Source organism: Suricata suricatta, chromosome 5, assembly GCF_006229205.1.
Source record: "Suricata suricatta isolate VVHF042 chromosome 5, meerkat_22Aug2017_6uvM2_HiC, whole genome shotgun sequence".
Classification (NCBI taxonomy): domain Eukaryota; kingdom Metazoa; phylum Chordata; class Mammalia; order Carnivora; family Herpestidae; genus Suricata; species Suricata suricatta.
The window spans coordinates 27,799,850-27,823,921 of record NC_043704.1 but is presented as its reverse complement, the minus strand read 5'-3'; the positions used below and the strand labels follow the sequence as shown (position 1 = coordinate 27,823,921).

General features: G+C 35.0%; 1 long non-coding RNA gene across 1 annotated transcript in view; it reads left to right on the top strand.

Annotated features, from left to right (window-relative positions):
• Positions 1–20,997, top strand: part of LOC115291607 — a 103,703-nt gene extending 82,706 nt beyond the window's left edge. Inside the window, exon 3 of the long non-coding RNA XR_003908571.1 lies at positions 20,915–20,997. This is a non-coding gene — a long non-coding RNA (uncharacterized LOC115291607). The remainder of the gene's footprint in view (positions 1–20,914) is intronic.
• Positions 20,998–24,072: the final 3,075 nt, after the last annotated feature.

Here is a 24,072-nt window from a genome sequence, read left to right as displayed (position 1 = left end):
AAATCTGTAAGAGAAATGCCTTAAAAATTTTTTTTTGTTTATTTTATTTCTTATTTTTGAGAGACAGAGTATGGGTGCGGGAGGAACAGAGAGAGAGGGAGACACAGAATCTGAAGCAGGCTCCAGGCTCTGAGCTGTCAGCACAGAGCCCAATGTGGAGCTTAAACTCACAAAGTCTGAGATCATGACCTGACCCAAAGTCAGATGATCAACCAACTAAGCCACCCAGGCGCCCTGAGAAATGCTTCTTAAAACTAGGCCTTTTGTTCATGAAAATAATCACCAAAAACCATCTTTTGGTGTGTTTATTTACTATGCTGATAAAACTGGATGACAGTGTAATTCAACTTGAATTCTTCACTGAATACTTTTTCAGAAGTTATCTCAAAACAGAACTCTGGACATTCCTTACATTCCTCATGTTCTTCTCTGCATAAAGCAAACAGTCCAGATAATCAGAATTCACCAAACTTAAAATTATTTGCTTTTACTTATTTTAAGTGAATTTTATCCTTCTCCCTCAAAAAAAAAAAGGAAAGGAAAAGAAAAAGGAAGTAAAAGAACAGCAACAACAACAAAAATAACCCCAGCATTTAATGGTCTGAACAAGACTAAAAAATATTCAATATAATTATACGGGAAAAATAATGTTATATTCTATACCTCTTCCTATTCCCAATACTCCACAGGTGGTGGGGGAAGAAGGGAGGAGGAAAGAGAGGGAGAGATGTAGACTTAAGAGAGAAAAGAAGAAACAGGAAAAAAATAGGACAAGCTAATAGATTTGCTTTTTAAATAACCATGCCTAATGAATTAAAAAAAAAACAAAAACACACCTAGCCCTTGGGTAGGAATCAGGTGACTTGGCTTCCTGGGCTTTATATCCCTGATATATTACTTTAAGCAAGTATGTTAATCACTGATCCTTAGTTCACTGATTTGTAGGTGAGCAAATTAGCACCTGCTCTGGTTGACTTTTAAAGATATGATTATCAAATGGTACGTGTAAAATATAGCATCGCATAAACATACGATCATGGTGGTATCACTGATACTCCTAACTCGTAAGAAATGTTGTGTGGGGAGGGCGCCTGGGTGGCGCTGTTGATTAAGCATCCAACTCTTGTTTTCGGCTCAGATCAAGGTCTCAATGGTTGGTGAGCTCCAGCCCTGCATTGGGCTCGGCGCTTACAGTGGGAAGCCTGCTTGGGATTGTCTCTGTCCCTCTCTCTACACCTTCCCTGCTTGCTCTCTCTCTTTCTCTCCCTCTCTCTGTCTCTCTCTCTCTCAAATAAACAAACAAATTAATTAATTAACTTAAAAAAGAAGTTCCTTGTCTAAAAAAAGAAAGAAAGAAAAAAGAAAAGAAGGAAAGAAAAAGAAATGTTGCTGAGAAATACGGCTAGATAGATTTTTGTTATTTTTTGTAATTGGGCATAAAGTTCTGAGTCTTTAAAAAATGACTATTATAGCTCCTATTTAATGCTTACTCTGTGCTAGACATGTTTTAACCCCTTTAGGTTATTTAATTTATTTAATTCTTTCAATAACCAAAGAGAGTAATTACTATCTTTATTCCTCTCGCAAAGGAGAGGAAAGTCAGCATCCATTGATTAAGTAACTTACTCAGGGTCACAGTGCAAAAAGGATGTCGGAATATCTGGTCAACCCTGTGTCAGCAGGGCCGTCTCTTCTATAGGATCCCTCTACATAGTTTTCCTGCCTCTGTCGAAACCTAAGTAAATGAGAGGGGGTCTGTGGGTGTGCTTACTGTGGTAAGACTTTCTTCTGTAGTGATTCCCCAGTCTTTCAAAGCACTTCCTTGACTTAAGTTGATACCTATTTCCCTGTTACTTCCACAATCCACTACTCCTATTAAAGAAAGGAATTTCAATATAATTTGGACAAATGCTAATGAAAGGAGTAGGAAGGGTCAAGTTCTAGAATAAGTTTTTAAGTACAGTGATAGGACTGTACAAATGTATTCTGTGATGCTTATTATGTATATGGGAAAACATTTTTGCAGTATAATCTCAGCAATAAACCTTTTGAAATAAAACATATTGACCATGCTTGATCAACATATGTACGAAATTTTTGTATATACACATGCACATGTTAACATTTCAAAAGCTCAGACTGAATAGCTAAATAGATCTATTCTCCACACCCTGGAAATTTATCTTTTAGGAACCACCATTATCAGATTCAAATATGTTCAGCTAAATATAGTGATCATTGATACATTGTTTGTGAAGTGAATAAAGCACGTGAAATTCAACAGTCAACCCTGACCCAATTCCACTACACTATGAGCTGTTTTCTAAAAGAGATTCTATTTTAAGTTGTTAGATTATTATTTTAACCAAAGTATATATTTAGCATATGTAAATATTACTTTTAGTTTTGCTGATCTAGTTTCTTCCTTCTCTTTCCTATGTTAAAATGAAAATAATGATAAGATGTTCCTTTTCTTTAAAACTGAAAACATCATGAGGAATACTTTTAATTTTTCAACTATAAGTAAGTAACAGTATACATACACATATTTTCTCTTTTCATATCATTTTCTATTTTTAACTAATAAGATAACACACATTTGGACAAGCAATGCATGGAGTTTCTTCATTAGAAATCAACACAAAATATAATCAAGGTTCAAGTCCACCTTGTGTCATACTTGAACTATTTAATCAAGCAAAGTATGCAATAATGATTTTATTCATGTATATGCATTATACCTGGACTTTATCTTCTTCTTTTCTATCTTTGGCCTGAAGCTGTGTATGTTATTGGTGTGGGGTAAAATAGTTACTACACTAAATGCTTACTTCTTTCGGTGCCTTCTGCATATCTTCAAACTAAATATCAGAAAAATTTTGTAGCACACATCCTATCAAGTTTATGATTTTTTTGTAATACTTAAAGCACAAAGTGAATTTTGAAATATGTCACAGAAATTCCCAGGTTTCACAACCATCAGTGTCTGGGTCCATGTAAAGCTCTTCTAGTTTTTGTTTCACCCCTTCTCACTCAACCTTCTACCATCACCAATCACATTCCACTTTTAAAGGTACCTATGTCTTAATTGTCATAATCTGGTGGAGGATAAACATTTGGCTTTATGTTAAAGAATTTTTTGACATGTTTTATCATTTCTACATGATTTTAAGTTTTTCGAAGATATGGGCCTATTTCTTGCATAGCACCTTGCACATATGCAATACTCATTATTTATTTACATTAATTGAATGATGGCAACCTGGACACTACCATCATGTCTTGGTTATATGTTTATTTCTAGGCCACAGCAGATTAAATTCAGCAAATAAGGAGCTGATGTATACCCTGACAGGAAAGCATTGACATCCTGACAGAGACAAAGAAAGAAAAATAAATGAAGTTGTTGAAACTCAAATTACAAAATATATATAATACAACATGTAATAAATAAAAAAATATAAATCTATAAAAACCACATAGTTTAGAGATAAATAATCAAAGTCTGTTTTTGAAAATTCATTTTGACTTTATACTATGTCCAGTAGGGCTACACAGACACTTGATGTTCTGACAAATTAAGGGAACACATTTTTCCTCATGAATAGATTTTCTAGGGCAGTTTTAGGCTCATGGCACCGTGGACATTTTCCGTACACAGCCCGCCCCCGCATATGCATAGCCTCCCTCATTATCACATCCTCCAGCAGAGTGGTGCATGTGTCACATCTGAAGAACCTGCATGCATACATCATTATCACCCAAAGTTCATGAAGTTTGCACTGGGATTTACTCTCAGTGTTGTACTTCTGATGGGTTTGGACAAATACATAATGACAGCTGTCACCATTATGATAAACAAAGTGTTTTCACTGCGCTAGGCCTTATCACCCTTTTCTTCTTTCTAACTTGCTTCTATGAACATATGTTTATAGGATTTTGCATAGAGGTATGTTTTTCATTCCTTTGAGTAAATAAGTCCAAAGAGCACAATTGCTGGATCGTATGGTAAGGGTATGTTTAGTTTTGTAAGAGACTCCTAAAATGTCTTCCAAAATGACTGTACTATTTTGCATTCCCACCAAAAATGGAGGAGAGCTCCCATTACTCCACATTCTTGTCAGCACTTGGTGTTGTTAGTGTTTCAAATTTTGGCTATTCTAATAAGAGTGTAGTGGTATCTCACTGTTGTTTTAATTTGCATTTCTCTGATAACATATGATGTGAAACATCTTTTCATATGCTTATTTGCTATCTGTATATTTTCTTTGGTAAGGTGTCTGTTAAGGTCTTTGGCCCATTGTTTAATGAGGTTGTTTTCTTATTGTTGAGTTTTAGAGTTTTTATATATCTTCAGAGTTTATATATATATGTATGTATATATGTATATATATGTATATATATATGTTTTTGCAAATATTTTCAGATAGGTTTTTGCAAATATTTTCTCCCAGTATGTGGCTTGTCTTTTCATTTTCTTGATGCACCTTCCTGTTATTGAAAGACTGTCATGCTCCATTACAGAACTGGGACACTGTGTTCAAGCAAAAGTCAATAACAACACTCATAATAATGACGCCTAGAAAACTAAACCTGCCTATAAAACTAAAGTTACTTATACACACATATTCACACATACACACACATACATATTACATATTGTGTTTTTAAATGTGATTTCCCTATTAATAAAACAAAGTTTCAATACTGAAAAGTAATATGTGGGATATTCCATTCTCTGAAAATATTTTATAAAATCCATAGTTCTGTAATATCTTTTTTATAGCTAAAGAATTGGGGAACAATTTAAAAAAAGAACAGATTAAAGTGGTTTCATTCATGTTCAAATCACTTCTATTTTTTTAGTTATACATAGTGTTTTGGGAAATTAAAAAATGCTCTTAATTCATAAAGGTAACATGAATAGAATTATCCTTGCATTACTCACAAAACAAAGTTTGTTGATAAACAAGAAACAATGTTGTCACTCATATTAACATCATAATAGAGAAAAGATTGCACACAAAATATGAACAGTAAGTTCCTTCTGTAGCCCATGACGTGATTCCAAATGTGAGCATCCCATGGAATTTTCATTGGCTTCTCCTGGAGAGATGTAAAAAATGATCGCAGTCAGACCACCAATATGGGAATAATGTGGACAATTCCCATTATGGATCTGGAGTAAACTTAACACAATTGACTACAGATGGCAGCATATGACTAATCCATGTTTTGCTAATTCTGCCTACTCTTGGTTCAGCCACACCCCTTTTAAGGAGAATCTGTCATCACACATACAGAAGATATGCAGACCTGCAGAATGGTGCCCCACCAACCAGCACAACACAAGTCAGTGGGGAGGTTGAGGACAATTTTGTCTGAAATCAAAATTGTTTTAAAGAATCAGTAATGGGCATTACATGTGTGAGAGTAAAGTCAAGTCAGATATGACCTCAAAAGTATTGAGAACAGACACTGGAAAAAGTCTGGAGAGATGTGGTGAACAGAAAACCGAGGTGCATCTCCTTGCATGCACTGAGATACTTGAGTCCATTGTAGAATGGACTGCCTCTGCCTTTCTGGAATGGCATTAATTAATAATTATTCTGGTTTTGTTTCACCGAGCAACCTTACATTACACTGGGACATCACTTGAGCATATTCATTTGAATACAGAGAAACAGTAGTCAAATAATTCCAGTTGCTAAAAGGAAATAATGAAGTCATGCCCTTCCCAGTAGTACTTCCAATATTGCCTCAGATATGGGATTGGATCTTTCTTTTTTTTAATGTTTGTTTATTTATTTTTGAAAGAGAGAGGAAACTCCAAGTGGGCTCCACACTGACAGTGGGACTTGATCTCACAAAACAGTGAGATCATGACCTGAGTTGAAATCAAGAGTCCAATGCTTAACCACCTGAGCCACCCAGCTGACCCCTGGAACAGATCTTGACTGGACATCTTTGGCACATGCTCTGCTCATTTCTAAAAGTTTTACCACTTCTGGAGATGCAATTAGTGAGGTTATATGAACATTTAATATCAAGTCAAGAAAACCCTCCTGGTGCCTCCCATTAAGTGGAAGAGAATGCCTTGGTTTTATGACTTTGGTGCTTAACTCTAATAAGAAACTTCCATGCTGCTAAATAGAAGTTCTGGCTCTTCATTCCCATGAAACCTGAAATTAGTTGATATAAACGGCATACCCACTAAGTACATGAAAAAGATGCCAGACTTATAAGACTGCTTAATATGTCAGCCTCACTTCTATGTAAGCCAGGAAATAAAATATCACCCATATTTAAGAAAAATGCTCTTCTTTTAGAGAGAGAGCCTTTGTGGACACGTGCGTGATAGAACAGAGGGAGTAGGGAGAGAGAATCCCAAGTGGGCTCCCTGCCCAGAGGAGCCAACGCAAGTCTAGGTGGGGCTCAACCCCACCACAATGAGATGACTGAGCCACCTAGGCACCCCAAGGTAAATGCTCTTCTTAAACAAAGATTAATAAGATAACCAACAGTTTTACCAGTCTGTAACATTTTTAACTATCCAAATTTATTAATTTAAACTTGACATGATTTACCTTTTCAATCTCTTAATATATTACTAGAACCTATTAAAAGACCCAAGAAAGGACTCAGTTGGTTAAGCGACTGACTTCAGCTCAGGTCATGATCTCATGGTTTGTGAGTTTTATCCCCACATCAGGCAGGCTCTGTGCTGACAGCTCAGAGTCGGAAGCCTGCTTGGGATTCTGTCTCCCTCTCTCTCTGCCCCTTCCCCCTATCAAAAAAAAAAAAAAAACATTAAAAATTTTTTAAAAGACGCAAGGAAGGAAAGCATTTACAACATATACTTTGAATTGGGGGACTTGATTTTTTTCTTAATCTTGTGTTAATATATTTCAGGTCCTTATAATCTGTTCTGTATGCTCTCAGGGGATAATCTTGGTACTCCAAATTTGTAAGTAGCCAAAGCCTAAAAGAATCTACTAATTGCTTGTGGGCCAAATCTCTAGATCCAAGGAAGCCTAGATAGCCAAAGGCAGCAAAAAAGGCATTTTAAAAAATTACTTAGAAAAGATCCATATGCTGAAAGTTGCATATTATTCAGGTTCTCTGTTTTGTCAAAATAAAACTTGAAATGCACAATTCCATAGTTACTGTAAAAGTTATGGTTAAAACCTTAAAACTTTGAGGCATATTAAAATTTTTAATCATTTATTTGAGCAAAAATTGACTCAAATCAGGAAACCCCAAGCCAAAAGCAGTTAAAAATGCTCAAAGGACTTCATCAATGGGAACCAGGGGTAGGACTTTTATAGAGAAGATACAGAAGCAGGGCAAGAAATTATTTGATTGGCTATTGCTTAAGCAGTTGCCTTTATTTGAAAAAGACTATTTCTCGGTGAGTGGTTGTCTTAAGTTTCTCGTCTTTCTTCTTTTTTTAAGTTTATTTATTTGTTTTTGAGAAACTGAGAGAGTGTAAGTGCAGGAGCAGGGAGGGGGGCAGAGACAGACAAAGAGAGAATCCAAAACAGTCCCAGGACCATGGGGCTCAAACCCATGAACCATGAGATCTGACATGAGCTGAAAGCAAGAGTCCATAGTTTAACTGACTGAGCCACCCAGTCACCCAGACACCACGGTTTTCTCTTTCTTAACCTTGGGGCACGGGTCTTAGTTTGTGAATGTAAGTAAATAAATATAAATTTAAATATTCATTTGAGAAAGGGGGGGAGGAGAAGGTCGGTGAGGGAGAGAGAGAGAGAGAGAGGGAGGAAATCTTAAGCAGGCTCCACGCTCAGCACAGAGCCAGCCATGGGGCTGTAGCAGGGCTGGATCCCACGATCCTGAGATCATGACCTGAACTGAAATCAAGTCAAACACTCAACTAACTTACTGCGCCACCCAGGCAACCCATGCTTTGATTTGCTTATAAAGACTACTAAGACATTAAGGCATCTCAGTCTAATTAATTTATTTAAGTATTTAACAATTTCAATCTGGGTTTTTTTAAATTGTCGTGAGATCCTTTTTTTCCTGCTTTTTAATGCCATCTCTTCTCGCCCCCCACCCCTTCAACCACGACGGTGCAAGTGACACCTTTCTTTTTTGTCCCACTTCTATTGAGAAACAATTGGCATATATCAATCTTTAAGTTAAAGCATCTAGCATGATGGTTCGATTTACATACTTTGTGAAATGGTTACCGTAATTATATTATAATTACCATAATAATCAGCTAATGTATCTCTTCTCTTAGGGGTACAATAAAACGGAAAGAAAGAAGAGAGGAGGAAAAAAAGTTTCTGCTTGCAATGAGAACTCTTAGGATTTACTCTCTCTAAACAACTTTCCTACAGACCCTACAGCAGCCACACTGTTTCTTTTTGCCTTTCTATCTATCTTTTACATTTTTTTCAACTTCTGGTCTCAATAAATTTGAATGTTTCAAGTCTTTTGCTCCCACAATTTCCTCTTTTAAAGATTCTCAAGGCATGTAAAAGGAAGCATTATTTCTCACTGAAATTATGAAGAAATTTAAACAAAACGTGATAGTTATCCAATTTTATACTTTGTCCCAAGCTCCACATTTTATCAGTAAAACTTGTGTTTGAATCTCTTGATACCATGAGCAGGGGAAATAGAAATGGAAAGACAGTGATGGGGAATTCCTAAATGGGAGTAGTCAGCAGCTTTGAAATGTAGATGTTCAAGAAGGAAAGAAGGAAATGAAACTGAATAAGCGGACAATAGGTGATTCCAAAAAAGTTGTTTAGCTGAGAAGGCAGCAAAACTATGGCCCACGGGCTAAATCTAGGACCTGTTTTTGTAGGCTACCTGCTAAGAATGATTTTATATGTATCTGTGTTTGAAAAAGCAAGCAAACATATGTTGTATGTGAAAAATGGTGAATTAAAATTTGGTTGCCCAGAAATAAAGTTTATCGGAACACTGCCACATTCTTTCATTTAAGCATGGTCTATGACTGTTTTCATACTGCACTAGCAGGAGGAGAAATTGCAACAGAGAACATATGACCTGCAGCACCAAAAACATTTATTATCCAGAAGAGTCTGCCGACCCCTGATTTAGAACATTTCCCCAACTTAATTTTTCCTAGCCAATAAAATCACTGTTCGTTGACTAGCACTCTGGGATTTCAAGTCTAAATAAACCAATAAGCAACTAGTACATTCAGATCTTTCCAGGAGACTTCTCTTTACAGTAACACAAGTGCATACTACCAGTAAAAGCGGTAGCCTCGATGCATTTGTTACTTAAAAAAAAAAAAAAAGTTAAACTTTATTTTGTTACTTTGAGATTACTCACATGCAGTTGTAAGATATATAACAGAGATAATATCATGTGTAATTTACCGTTTTCTCCAGTAAAATCTTTAAAACTATACTGGAATATCGCTACTTAGATACGGACATGGATATAGTCAAGATCCAGAATATTTCCATCACCATAAGGATTCTTCATATTGCCCTTTTATAACCACACCCACTTCCATTTTATACCCAACCCCGCCTTTAACAACCCTTAAACACTAATCCATTTTTCATTTCTGTAATTTTATCATTTCAAGAATTTAGCAATGTAGTCGTATAGAATGTAACTTTGAGGGTTGGCTTTTTTCACTTAGCATAGTTTCTCTTGAAATTATCCAGGGTGTTGACTATATCAATACTTTGTTCTTTCCTGCTGAGTGGTATCCCATCCTATGGATGTACCATAGTTTGATTACTCATCAATTGAAGGGCATCTGGGTTGTTTCCAATCTGGAGCTCTTATGAAAATAATTGTAAATATTCGTGTGCAGGTTTTTGCTTGAATATACATTTTCATTTCTTTGGGATAGATGCCCAAGAGCCAAATTACTGGGTTGTATGGTAAGCATATGTTTCCTCTCTAAAAAAAAATGACAAACTGTGTTCCAGAGTTGCTGTACCATTTTACACTCTCATCAACAGTAATATCAGTGATACGATATCTCACCGTTTGGTGTTGTCACTATTTTGCTTTGTTTTGTTTTTGCTCTTCTAATAGGGGTGTCGTGATATCTCATGGTTTTAATTTGCATGTTCTTAATGGTTAATGATGTTCAACATTTTCAATGTGCTTATTTGCCATCTGTATATCCTCTTGGATGAAACGCTTCTTTTATCTTTTGCCCATTTTTCCATTTGGATTATTTGATTTTTTTTTTTTTTTTTTTTTTTACTTTTGAGATGTGAGAGTACTTTGTATTGTGTAGATACTGGTCCTTTGTCATGTATGTGGTTTGAAATTTTTTTTTTCCAATCTGTAACTGGTCTTTTTATGCTATTAATGGAATTTCTTATAGAGCACTTTTTTTTTTTAATTTTGACAAAGACCAGTGTATTAGGCTTTAAGGATTGTGATTTTGGTGTCAATTCTAGGAACGTCTTACCTAGCCTCAGATCCCAAAGATTTTGTTCTAGGTTATTAATGAGAAGTTCTAGGCTTGACATTTAAGTCTGCAATCCATTCTGAGTTAATTTTTGTGTAAGATGTACAAATTTTGTATAGATTAAGTCAGAAAGCTTTGCTCTCTCTGTCTCTCTCTCTCTCTCTCTCTTTGTGGCTGTGGATGATCAATTACTCCAGTACTATTTGTTGGAAAGACTACCCTTCCTCTTTTATATTGGTTTTGTGTCACTGTTAAAAGTCAGTTGGGCATATATGTGTGTGTCTATTTCTAGATTCCATGTTCTGTTTCATTGACTGACCTGCCTATATCTCTGTCAATACCACACTTCTTGATTACAATCAAATTGTAATCTATTGTTGTATTTGCCATCATAATATACTATTATATAGGTATATTATGTAGGTATATAATTGTATATGTAATATTAGTATATTAAATGATATATTATTATAAAATAAGTCCTGAAATTGGACAATTCCTCCCAACATTATTTTTATAACAAAATTGGTTTAGCTCTTCTAGTTTCTTCTCCATAAAGTTTATAATAATTTCGTATATATCTATAAAAGATTTCTCTGAATTTTGATAGGAATTTTGTCAAACCTTTATGTCTATTTGGGAAGAGTTGACATCTTTAATATGTTGAGAGTTGCAATACATGAACGTAATATGTCTTTCCAGGGATCTTGGGTTTCTTTTTTTTTTTTTTAGTTAGTTTTTGTTTGTTTGTTTGTTTTGAGATAGAGACTTCATAGGCATGTGAAGATATGAACAGGGGAGAGGAAGAGAAAAAGAGAGAGAGAAAATCCAAGCAGGCTCAGGGACTCGACTCACAATCCATGAAATCATGACCTGAGCCAAAATCAAGAGTTGGTTGTTTAACCAACGGAGCCATCCAAGCACCCCAGATATCTTAGGTTTCTTTCATCAGCATTTTATAGTTTTCAGCAGACAAGTGCTGTACATTTTGTTAGATCTATACCTAAGTATTTAGATTTTGAGTGATTTTAGTAATGTTGTATTTATATTTCTACATTTTATTTCCTTTTTCTTTTCTCTTCTTTTTTTTTCTTGTTGCCTAATTACACCAGCTAGATTACAACTCGAAGCACTAAATCGAATAGATGGTGATAGTAGTGAACAGCCTTGCTTTATTGATGACCTTGGGGGATAGCATTTACCTTTTCACCATGAAGTAGAATGCTAACTATAGTGTTTTGTTTTGTTTTGTTTTTTATAGAAGATCTTTGTCAAATTGAGGATGTTTCCCTCTATACCTAGCTGTCAGAAAGTTTCAATCATGAAGGGTGCTAAATTTTTCTGCATCTATTCATATCATCATGTTATTATTATTCTTTAGCCATTAATATGGTGGATTGATTTCAAAACACTGAAACAGATTTACATCTGTGGAACAACCTTCAACTGGTTATGGTACATATGGTATATAATTCTGTTTACATACTGCTGAATTCTATCTGCTAATATAGTATTAAGGATTTTAAGTGTATGTTTGTGACGGATATTGGTCTATGTGTTTCTCTTTCTTCTACTGTGTTGACTGGGTTTATTATCAGAATGACATTAGGGTCAAAACATAAAATTGGAAATTGTCCCCTCTTGGCTTTTCTAAAGACAATTGTATTGAATATGTGTTAAATCACCTTTAAATATTTGTTAAAATTATCCAAAAAACCATCTGGGCCTGGAGTGTTCTTTCTGAGGGAGTTTTTAAATTACAAATTCAATTTCCTTAATAGTTACATGGTTGTTCAAATAATACAATCATAGTGAGTGAGTTGGGGGTAATATGTGTTTTTGAAGAATTGATTCACTTCCTCTGAGTTGTCTAAGTTCTTTGTTTAGTGTTTGTCATTTCCCATTATTACCTTTACATGTCTGTAGTGATATACCAGTTTCATTCCTGATTGGCAATTTGTGTCTTCTCTCTTTTTTATTTGTCAGTCATGCTGGAGGCTTACCAAGAAGTTTATTGATCTTTTCAAAGAAACAACTGATAGCCTCATTGATTTTCTCTATTTTTCTGTTTTCAATTTCATTTATTTGTGCTTTTATCCTTATCCTTAGTAGTAATAGTGATAGTAGTGGTTGTATTTTGCCTTAGATTGATTTTACTCTTCTTGTTCTTGGTTCTTGAGGTTGGAGTTTGGATTATTGATGTGAGACTTTTCTCTCCTAATGTATGCAATTAGTGCTATCAGTTTTTCTCTGAGCACTGTTATAGGCGTGTCCTGCAAGTTTTACTATGTTCTGTTTTCATTTTCATTCACTCCAGTGATTTTTTTTCCTTGAGACTTCTTTTTTGATGTATGGATTATTTAGAAGTGTATTGATTAGTTTCCAAGTATTTAGGGATTTTCCTATTATCTTTCTATTAATGGTTTCTGGTTAGATTCTATTTTGGTCAGAAAACATATTGTATGATTTCACTTATTTTTAATTTGTTGATAATTGCTTTATGGACCAGGATATTGCCTATGTTGGAATATGTTTGTGGGCACTTGGAAAGAATGTGTATTCTTCTTGTTGGGCGTATGTTCTAGAAATATCAGTTTGACCCTCCTTGTTGATGATATTAAGTTCCTATATGCTTGCTAATTTTCTGTCAGTTGTTCTATCAATTGTTGAGTGGTATGTTGAAGTTATAATAATGGATTTACCTATTTTTTTCTATTTTGCCACTTTTATTCCAAACATTTTGTAGCTATTTTGTGTATACACATTCAGGAATGTTATGTTGTTTGTTGGGTATTCTTTGTTGCCATTTTATGATGTTTCCTTCTGTCTCTGGTAATTTTATATTGAAGTTCTCTTACTTGATATTAGTGTTGCTACTCCTGCTTTATTTAATTAATATTTTCATAAAACAGACAACCTATGTATATGTATAACATGTAACATAGACATGCATACAGACACACACACACATACACACACACACACACATTTTCCCAAGCGTTTACTTTCCACCTGTGTTTATCATTGTATTTGAATTGTGTTCCTTTCAACAGTATATAATTCAGCTGTTTTTTCAATTCCCTAAACATATCTCTGGCACTTAATTGGTGTATTCAGACAATTTACATTCAATTTAATTTTTGATATGTTATGGCTTAAGCACAGCCACCATTTCTTCTTTGTTTTTTTTCTTTTCTGTTTCTCATACCTCCTGCCTTCCTGTGGGGTTTTAAAACAATCTTTAGAATTTTTTAGAATTTTGGCTTATCTAGTATTTTTCAGTTGTTTTTCTTTATGTAGTTTTTTAGAGGTTGTTTCATGTATTAGATTATATATACATAACTTATCACAGTGTACAACCAGTGTACTTTTACTAGCCCAAGTAAAATCAGAAACCTTATCTCCCTTTTTGTACCTTTGCCTGTACCCATTTATAATTGTCTTAATTATTTACTCTACATATACTTAGAACTGCATTAGACATTGTTAAATTTTTGTTTCCACCACCAAACATAATTTAGAAAAGCTCAGAGAAGGAAAATCTGTTATTTTTCCTCATACTTTTGTTACTGAATTCTTTATTCCTTTCTAAAGGTCCAAGGTTCTTTTATCATCTCCTTTCTATTTACACAAGTTCCTTTGCTATCCTTTTAAGGCAGGTCAATTGAGAAATTATACTATTTTTCCTTCATCTGATAATGTCTTGATTTCCCTTTCATTCCTAAAGGATGTTTTCCATGGATATAGGATTCTGGATTGACAGTTCTTTTTTCTCAGCTTTAATGGCTTTTATAACACTTTTAATGAGTGTTATATCCCTTCTTTCTGACCTTCCTGGTTTCTGATGAGAAATTTACTTGTCAGAATTGTTTTTCCTCTGAAGGTAAGGTTATGTTTTTCTCTTACTGCTTTCAAGATTTTTTCTTTGTCTTTAGTCTTCAGAAGTTTGACTATGATGCATTTTGGTGTGGATTTTTTTGATTTTTCCCTTGCTTGTGGTTTGTTTAGACACTTAAATCTGCATGCCTTTTACTAAATTTAGGGATTTGGAGGCCATTTTCTAGCATGTTTTATGACTTACCCTCTTTCTCCTTTCTTTTTTAGACTCCAATGGCACAAATGTGTCATCTTTTATTTTCGTTCCACAGTTTCCTAAGTATTTACTTTCTTTTTAAGTATATTTTCTCTGTCTGGTTCAGATTGGATAATTTTTATTGTTCTCTCTTCTTATTCACTGATTCTTTCCTTTACCCCTGCATTTTTAAATTTAAAATAGTTATCATATTTTTCCTTTCTAAAATTCCGATCTGGTTATTGTGGAAAGCTTCTATGTCTTTGCTAAGACTTAAAATTCTTTTTTGTTCCAACCATGTTCATAATTTGTCCCTAAAGCATTTTCATGATGGCTGCTTTAAAATCTTTGCAAGATAATTCTAGTATTTCTATGATCTTGGTATTCACAAGTATTGATGTGTTTTTAGATTTAGTTTGAGATGTTTCTGCTTCTTTGTATGACAGATAATTTTCAGTTAAAACCTGGACATTTTAGGTATTTTGAGACTCTGGATATTATTTAAACCTTTGATTTTATCTAGATTCCTCTGTCACTACTTAGCAGAGAAAGGGGGTACACCTTGCCATTACAGGTATCAACAGAAGTCCAGGTCTGTCCCTCTTGGCCAGCATTGACACCTGCGTGGAAGGACTCTCTGTTACTGCTGGATAGTGGCGGGAGTTCCTAGGCCCCACTAGGCCTCCACAAATACTTTCCTGGCTAGGAGTGATGGGAGTGGTTGGTTACTACTACACCATACCATGTGTTACTACACCATCCCGTGATGGTCTCTGCTGGTGCCTTAGAGGTTGGGAATTGTAGGGTTGGGCAGTTTCTAGTGTCCTGACTCTCCACTAAGCCTTCTCCGTCTAACACATTAGTAGGGAGAGAGAAAAGTGCCTCATTCTTATTGGGTTTCAGCAGAAGTCCAGGATCCCTAGGTAGATTCTACTGATAATACATCGGGTGAGAGTAGGGACTTTGTTATACCCTGACAGGAACAAAAGTCCCAAGCCCAGTTCCCTACTCAGACTTCCTTACACCACCCTGGGATTGGGAAGAGGAGGTTGGGATACTATGTTCTAGCCTAACAAGGCTCCCCATTGTGCCATTGCAGGTTAGGGGTGGCTGTGTGTGTGGTGTCTGACTAGAGAAAAGTGGTATTGTCCCAGTGCGCTCTGCCTTTCTAGGCATCTGCTTTTTTGGTCCTTTGTCTATAGAGCACAGGCTTCTGTTGGAGGCTTCTCTGGTTTGCCCCAGTTGGTGTCACTGGGTTGCCAGCTTCTTCAGCTTTAGGTTTGGAGATATGAGGCAAAACTAAAATCAAAGGAACTTGGATGTTGTTTCTTGGGTCCTGAGGTCCCTGGATGTTCTGTCTTCTTCTCTTCATCTTTCAGAGTCTCCTTACATTTGTCTTATACATGAGTTTTTCGTTGTACCTAGAAGAAGGATGAGGAAAAACTGTCTATCACATCTTCCTGGAAGTGCTGGAAGTGAATTCCTCCTGTTTCTTTTTTTTTTTCTTTTATATATATATTTTAATTGGGAGGGCAGCATACTCAATTTTCGCAGTAGTTTCTTTAAGGAACTTAAACAGAATTATGAAAAACTGACTGATAAATTTTTTATTAAAAAAGAGAAAACTTGAAACAAAGAACACATCTCTATCCGTAATGTACTTTTCAATATCAATTTCACTTCTACTTTCCAATTTCTATGAGTTTGTTTCCTGATTCGTTTATCACCAATAAAGGCTCCTTTAGCATTTATTGTGACACTTATATTTAGAAGTAAGCTTTTCTCACTAGAAAGTTCTCTCTGAGTGACTCTGCATGGAGGAGGGCAGGTTCATTTGATTCATTGCTATTCCTCTGTGCCTGTCACAAGGCCAACCCACATTCTAGTACTTAATAAATATCTGCTGAATAAGTGAATGAGAACTGAAAATCTAAATTTTTCTTTCTGAAAGAGCTTATCTGCTTTATTCTTGCTGTGCTGAATCATGAGGCACATGGGTCTGCCGCCCATGCTTGATTCCCACCAGGCCCTCTAAGCATGTGCTCAGGGCATTAGCAAAATTTGTCCAGAATTTTGCAATCTAGAAGAAAGTAATTTTAATTTCAGCACATGTGTCAGATTTTGTTTTATTGTTTGTATTTTGAATTACAAATGGGGAGAACACCAGAATAGCCCTTGTGTATGTGTGTGTGTGCATGTGTGTGCACGTGTGTGTGTGCATGTGTGTGTGCACCTGTGTGCACATGTGCATATTCACTCCGATCACTTCTAAAGAAAGTGACCCAAAGAATATGACTTAAAAAAAGACCTAGACTATTTCTAGGGTCTGCTTCCTATGTCCCCAAATCTCTTTTTTTTTTGATGATTGAGTTTTAGGCAAACTGTGGTTTGATTATCTTTTCAAATCTTTGTCGTGTAAGGTGTGCTGTGTGGGTGTACATCCATGGGGAGATAATGCTAACCATCGTTTGGTAAAGCCCTGCAAATAATTTCAATTTTTTTGAAAGCATAATTATACTTTAGATAAAGATCTCCCATCACCGAACCGTTTTTTTAAATGTAGGTAGATGAACATGATTCTTTTTAGCATTACTGAGTATGTTTGTTTTAAATACTAATAATGCTCACTTTCCCGCCTGACTTTAGATTCTGCTTAAGGAAATGGTGAAAGATTTAATTCACTGTACTTTTGTTAGAAAGTCTGGAAATGTCTGTCCATGGGAACTTTGGTCGCCTGCTAAAATGGAAATTCATTGGGGAGGGGGAACCATTTCGTTTTATTGCCAGAAAGGTGTTGATAATATTCCCTACATCTTTCAAAGGCATCTTTCATGCCAAATAAACTGTAGCTCGCGAAGGAACAGAAAGAGCACTACTTCCTGAGTCATTTCCAGCAAACCAGCACAGCAGCTGTGCTGGGTACTCATGAGGACTGCCACAGAACCCCGTTGCAAGGTTTTGTGTGGTTGGAGAGACAACTGGCTCTCTCTGGGGACCACTTTGAAGGAGATTGAAGCAATAATGCATCCCCACTGTTACTGTAGGATTTTGTGGCCATGTAGTACAAAATGCATGCCAGATAAAATCAGAAAGTAATAGAAAGCAAGAAGAATCGCACAGATCACAGATTTTGAATCTTAATGTGAGAGACTAAAACAAATGTCCTGAGCTTGTTGCATGTATTAGTAAGGAAAAGGAGACAGAGGATGGGATGCCTTTAACTCAGAACACTTGCAGGGCTTCCGTCTTTTCATTTGAGAACCATTTGGGTATGTTGTGAAGTAAAGTTGCAGAGTAGGCATGTTCAGACCTTTATTTGCTACAGTTAGTAGGAAAGATTCCGCCCCCCCTCCACCTTAAATAAAAGAAGCCAGAGTTTTCTGTGCAAACTGAAACGGGCGTTGCAAGAATCAGATTCACTTTGGACGAGTCTTCACATTCCAAGTCCTCATTGCATCAGGCTGCACAATTCCATCTCTGGTTGATGGGCAGAAAAAGTGGGCAGCTTGCCAGGTAGACGTTTCCATGACTCCCAGCCCCCAAAGGTGATGCGTTTTTCAGCTAATTCAATGAAGAGTGGGCTGAACTTTGGGTCTAAACGAGACAATAGCTGCCTTCGCAGTATCAGCAGAATGGTTTGATGGGAATGCACTCTACATTTGGCAGAGAATCATGTGACCTTACGACTGAGATTTTGTGATGGTGCCAACGGAGACTTGGAAAGCAGCGACCGTCCTGACTTTCTTCTTCTTTTCTAGCATGGCTCAGAAAATGGTGGATCTTAATACTTGACTTTAGCCAGACTCAGCAAGCGACTGAGCTTTGAAGCACAACTTCGCCTTTATTCTGGGTTTTTGGCAGGCCACCAGGAGGCTGTCCCTTTCACGCCTGATAAATTCTGCTGCTTATCTCTAAATAGGAAAAAAAAAAAGAAAAATATAAACAGAATATTGAGGCATAACAAGTGAATCCTAAAATTGTATGTGCTTTTTGTTTTTTGGCTTTTCTTACTGCTGGTTTTTTTTTTTTTTTTTTTTAATGTTAAGACCCTTTCTGCTTGCTGAAGAATCCAAGTACTTTTTTTTTTTTTTTTTTGGTTTATAATGAACAGGCATTTGAACAGGGCAAACAGGACGGCTGCAGCAGTGAGCATGAGATCATTGCAGCAGAGTAGCAAACTGGCACCCTGCCTTCTCACCCTTTTGGTTCAGGAGACAAACGTGTGCAATCCTCATTTCTAAAGTCAGCTCAGCCTGGAAGGATTCCTGGTCTCTCCCACCTTCTACCATTCTGCTGCCAGGGACAGCAAGGATTGGTGCAGCTTCTGCGCAGTGCTTTGTGCCTGGAATACCGAGAAGGAAGAAAAAGAAGGCAAGCACCCTGGTCCTTTTTTCCAAGACATAACAGGAGCCCTGAAGAAAAAAAAATCTGAGTTTGTCCTACTTCATGCAACAGTGCTGAAAAAAAATGAGACGCTCCTGCTCAAAAACAAAAACAAAAACAAACAAACAAAAATCCAAACCAAAACAAACCAAAAAAAAAGCAAACATTGGCTTGTATACCTACAGAGACATCGGGCTTTGTAAAGCAGCTTTGTAAGGCAACATAACCAAATGAGCCTTCCTTATTTTTATTATTTCAAAAATATGGCATAATTAGCAATATATTGCACTTGGTGAAATCGCACCTTTCATATCAGGTATAACTTTTTTTTGTTGTTTCTTTTTAAGCCTACTCTTATATAAAAGGGGAACCTTGAACTTTCAATGTACTCTTACTTAGCTCATCACCCACTTTACTCTTATTAACTTTTTCCTTTTGCTGTCTTGCTCTAATCCTGATTAGAATAGAAGCTTAAGTAAAAATAGAAAAATGTCTATGGAGAGGACGGTACATGTTTTTATTTTTGTTTTACATCGAAGTTTGGAAAGACATGATGTTATCTGTGCTTTTCGTGTACAGTATTAGTTTTTGCTGTCTAAGGAAGTGAGCGTTTAGTCCTGGCTGTTTAAAGAAATTAAAGCTTTCGTTTGCTGTGATTCATAATTTGAAATGTGGAAAAAGAAACTTTTTGAACTTCTAAAAAAGGGGTCATATTAGAAGATACATTAAACTACTGATAAATAAAATTAGTGTGGGGAAAGTTATATTTAAATTATTTGCCAGGATTTTAGTGTAACCGAAATAGAGATGAAAAGATCATGTTCTCAGTTGCTATGTAAAAAAAGAAGCTTGTTTCACAATAATACTCTCTTTTAAAATATGTTTTAAAAGAAGCATTTGTCTTGGGGCAGTTGCAGAGAGCTCTGGAAATATCCATTAAGTATTTTAGTGGGAAAAGTACATACAAACTTGTTTTAAGTTTAAACCAATGATTGGCTCAGTAGATAAATGCATTGCATTCTAATTATTTTCTCTATTTGTAGAAGTAAATTGCTAAGCAGTTTAAGCATTTCATAACAAAACCCAATTTTGCCTGGTTCAATGAGAAAGGATTAGCAGATGTATTCCACCTATTTTAATTTTGATTAAAACTGTTTCTAAACATGTTTAAAAATTGTAAAGAAGAAAGTGCTTCTTAAAATACAGCATATATTAATGAAGACTATAATTTGCATATTAAGAATTGGTGCTATATTTTTTCCATGAAAAGAATAAAGTTTAAGCAAACTGTTGTGCTTTCAAAATCATATTTTATCATATTGAAAATATGTAGGGTGAACAAAGAGAAAATATAGAACTAATGCATTCTACCTTCTTTTTTGTTATTCCATGAAGAATTATGGGAAATTGCAATTACCTTATATACTGATAACATTTAAATAAAACGTTTTATTAAGTTTATCGGTTATTGTTCACTAATTATTTAAAAAATAGCTCTTGCTCCTTTATGCTGCCTCAGCTAATAGAACATCAACTTTCACAGGCTTAATTAACATTTATAAACCTGTTTTCATGTTTCAAGATCCTTTAGTTGAAAAACATTATTTTAAATGTTATTTTTAGGAGCCATTAATCTCTACACTCTTAATTATCTTATTAAGCTCCATGCCAAATCCAAATCTCTTTTCAGCTTTCACTAGTTCATTGTGCAAAACCTAGTCGCTTCTTTACCAGCCATGCCTCCTTTCACTTTCAAAACTGTTACTGTGAAAACAACACCAACCAAAATGAACGCATAAATGCAAACTATGAAACCACATTATATGTCATATGAGTAGCCTTGGGTGGGGCTCTGTGATTCTTCCAAGCCTTAAAAAAAAATACTTTAAAAGGTTTTGCCCATTTTGACATTGTGTTTTGTTCTCGACCGTCTACCTTCATCCCTACCATCCAGCCAGATGATTCTCCTAGACAGCAGTTGTTTGATATTTCTCCTTTTGTGGTTGTTTTAGGGAAAAACTTAAAATGGATATGAGAAGTGAAGAAAGTGATCATAGGAGAAAATCATCTCAGGTAAAAACAAAAAGCAAAAGAACAATTAATACTTAATATTTTTAAAGAAAAAATAAAACAATTTTGACTGTGTTTAGTTATAAGAATTCGTTTCATATTCTCTATGGCTCTAGCTGTTGGAATTTTCAGTGATGGCTTGAGAATTTACACTGTTACCTACCTTTGTGAAAAATTTTTGTCTGAGTTTGTGATTAGTGTACAGTTTGAATCCCTTTGGGTTATGTATCTATGTATCCATTCATATATCTATACATCCATTCATAAGACTGCTGAATAGAAAGTAATTTAGAAAAAGAAAAAATATATGTTTTCATTTGTCATACCATATAAAAGGAAGTGAAATCTGGGGGGAGGGAATAAAGTAGTGCTTTTTCAAAAAATGGTCTAATAAGATAATGAAACCAAAATTTACATTCTTATAGTTATGATAAAACCCAAAACAAATGTTTTGCTTTTTATTTCACATCTAAATTTATGAATATATGTTGAGATTTTTTATTATAATTAAATGCATGATTGTTTATTTTTTACTACAGTTTTTAATAAGTATGGCAATAATTAGAAAACAAATAATGGAAAAATTATGTAGACCAAATTATATAAAGTTTTGAAAAGACATTTTCTTTTATTTATTTCAAAACATTCAAGAAGACTAAGTAATTTCTAAGTAGTATTACTATTTTTTACAATGAAGATAAAATTGAGAAATGCTAAATATTGTGGATATGAGTGAAACGATTAATGATTGTGCAACTTACAGTTTTGTTGCTGTTCAGCTTAAAATCTTAAAAAACGTGAATGTGGCTGGCTTTAGGTTTATTCTTTGTGTCTTTGCTTATTGTCTGATGGTTTAAAATTTTTTTGATAATAATTTATTTTTGCCCAACCTGTTGACCAGGTAAGAGTTGTATGTAGCTACATTATTATGTTTAAGAATATCTTTTTTGTGAAACAAATTTAAATATATTGTGTTGAAGAGGCCAGATATATTCTCTTTTATGCAATAGATCTGGAGTATAAATTTTAGTGGTAGTAACATTGCTAGCAGTAATAATGCTGTTAGTATGTCATTAATTTTAGTTTTCTGATAATAGTTTATCCAAATATAGTTAATTTCAGTTTATTCCAACTGTAGACACATATGTATACATTTAATACTTTTCAATAACTTCGTGCGTTCTCTGCCTAGTCAATAGGATCTTACTTGTTTTATGAGAAAGTTAAAATGTTACCCATTCCTTAAAACCACTAACTAAGGTTTTATAAAAGGGTTAAAACAAGCACAGTCTGACTCTTACACAATTAGCTTAATAGTTAATTTGGTCCTAATTATAGGCTGCTAATACTACATTCATACTTCACAATTACATAATTCATACATGCATGTATAGATCCTTTTTTCTTTTAAAACTCATTATTATTAGAATAGTCCAAATATAAAATATTCACTATTAAAACAAAAGTTATCTGTGAAAAATATTTCCATATACTAGTCTTTAAATTCTCATGTATATAAACCTATATTTAGTGTAGAATATTGATGAAGGCCTTTAATGGGAATATGTATACTAAGAGCATTTTAGCACTTAAAATATTTATACTAAAGGATTGATATTGTTTTTTTCATCTAATTTCATCAGATACTTGCAACAAATTCTGCTTTAGTAGGGAGCCCAAGTGAGATGTTGCCCATTGGCATAAACCCGTAGATCCGATCTTGTGGTGAAGTGGACTGCACAAGCTCGCTTCTATGGGTCTGTGTCAGTGTGGTAATCTAACAAAGTGTTATAGACAAATGCCGTTAAATAGACTTCAGTCAAACTCCTGTTAAGTTTTAGTTGATTAATTTTTAAGAATTTATATTTTTCTTTGTTTTTTTTTTTAATATATTAATCCTCATCTGTCTTTAGAGGCAGCCTTCAATTGACGACCACTAGGAAGGGTTTATAACATAGCCATTTAAGTTTGAATCCAAGTATAGCAAATTACTTAAGAAACTTGAATTTTTAATAGGAGGGTTTGAAACAAGATCTGAATAGATCCTGTTCAGAAACTTAACCTTTTGGCTAAGATCAAGTGCAGAAACTTAAGTCCACATTATAGTGGTTAGTATACCTCATCAACTTCAGTAAGAAAATTAAAGGCTAAAATTGGGATTAATGAATTACCATTGAGCTGCTTTCTCTTGAAAAATGAAGTTGATGCTATTGATTTTTAATATTATCAATTACTAGTAGAACTATACCAGCAGAGATGTCAGAGAACATTTCGTATGACCTGTGCTGGAAATCCAAGAGGTTAGGATAGTCCTAGCAGACGCATATTAAGTTTATTGGTGAAATGTTAGCGTATTATATCTACATCCTTGCCAAGCCCTTAGGTGTATGACCGCCATATTTGGAGGAGCTGACTGAAGATATGATAAGGAGTTTGAAGCAACATTGGACGCTGTGTGCATCCGGGTTGAGGTAGTAGGTTGTATGGTTTAGAGTTACACCCTGGGAGTTAACTGTACAACCTTCTAGCTTTCCTTGGAGCACACTTGAGCCATCGAGGAATCCTTCAGCACTTTAATCTGATCGAGACAATTTCTGTGCAAGAAGGTAATGTGTCATGAGTATTTTGGATAATTAATTTGAGGCTTTATTATATTGAAATTATCTTTTCATCCCTAAATACTAGATAATACCATTAGAATCTTCTTATAAAAATTGGCAAGATGGAATTCCTAATAGGTTGTTATTATGAGCGAACATTTTTAGGTACTGGTGGGCAGTGACTTAAATCACATTGATACTGCAACTGTTCAGTTGCAGATTCACAAAATTTGGCTCTTAATTTTGCAAAGTGCTCATTGGCCTTTCTATTCTATTGGCTACTTAGACACTACAGTAAAACAAAACAAAACAAAAGTCTGGTAGTGTCCATGATTTACTAGCACGTTGTCTGAGTCTTTCTTATGACACATCACTTTCTCCCTTATATTATGGTTATCTATGTGCTTGTTTATTTTTTCCAATATATACTAGACTGTAAGCCCCTTGAGGGCAAAGTCCATTTCTTATTTTTCATTGTATCCCCTACATTGCTTTACACA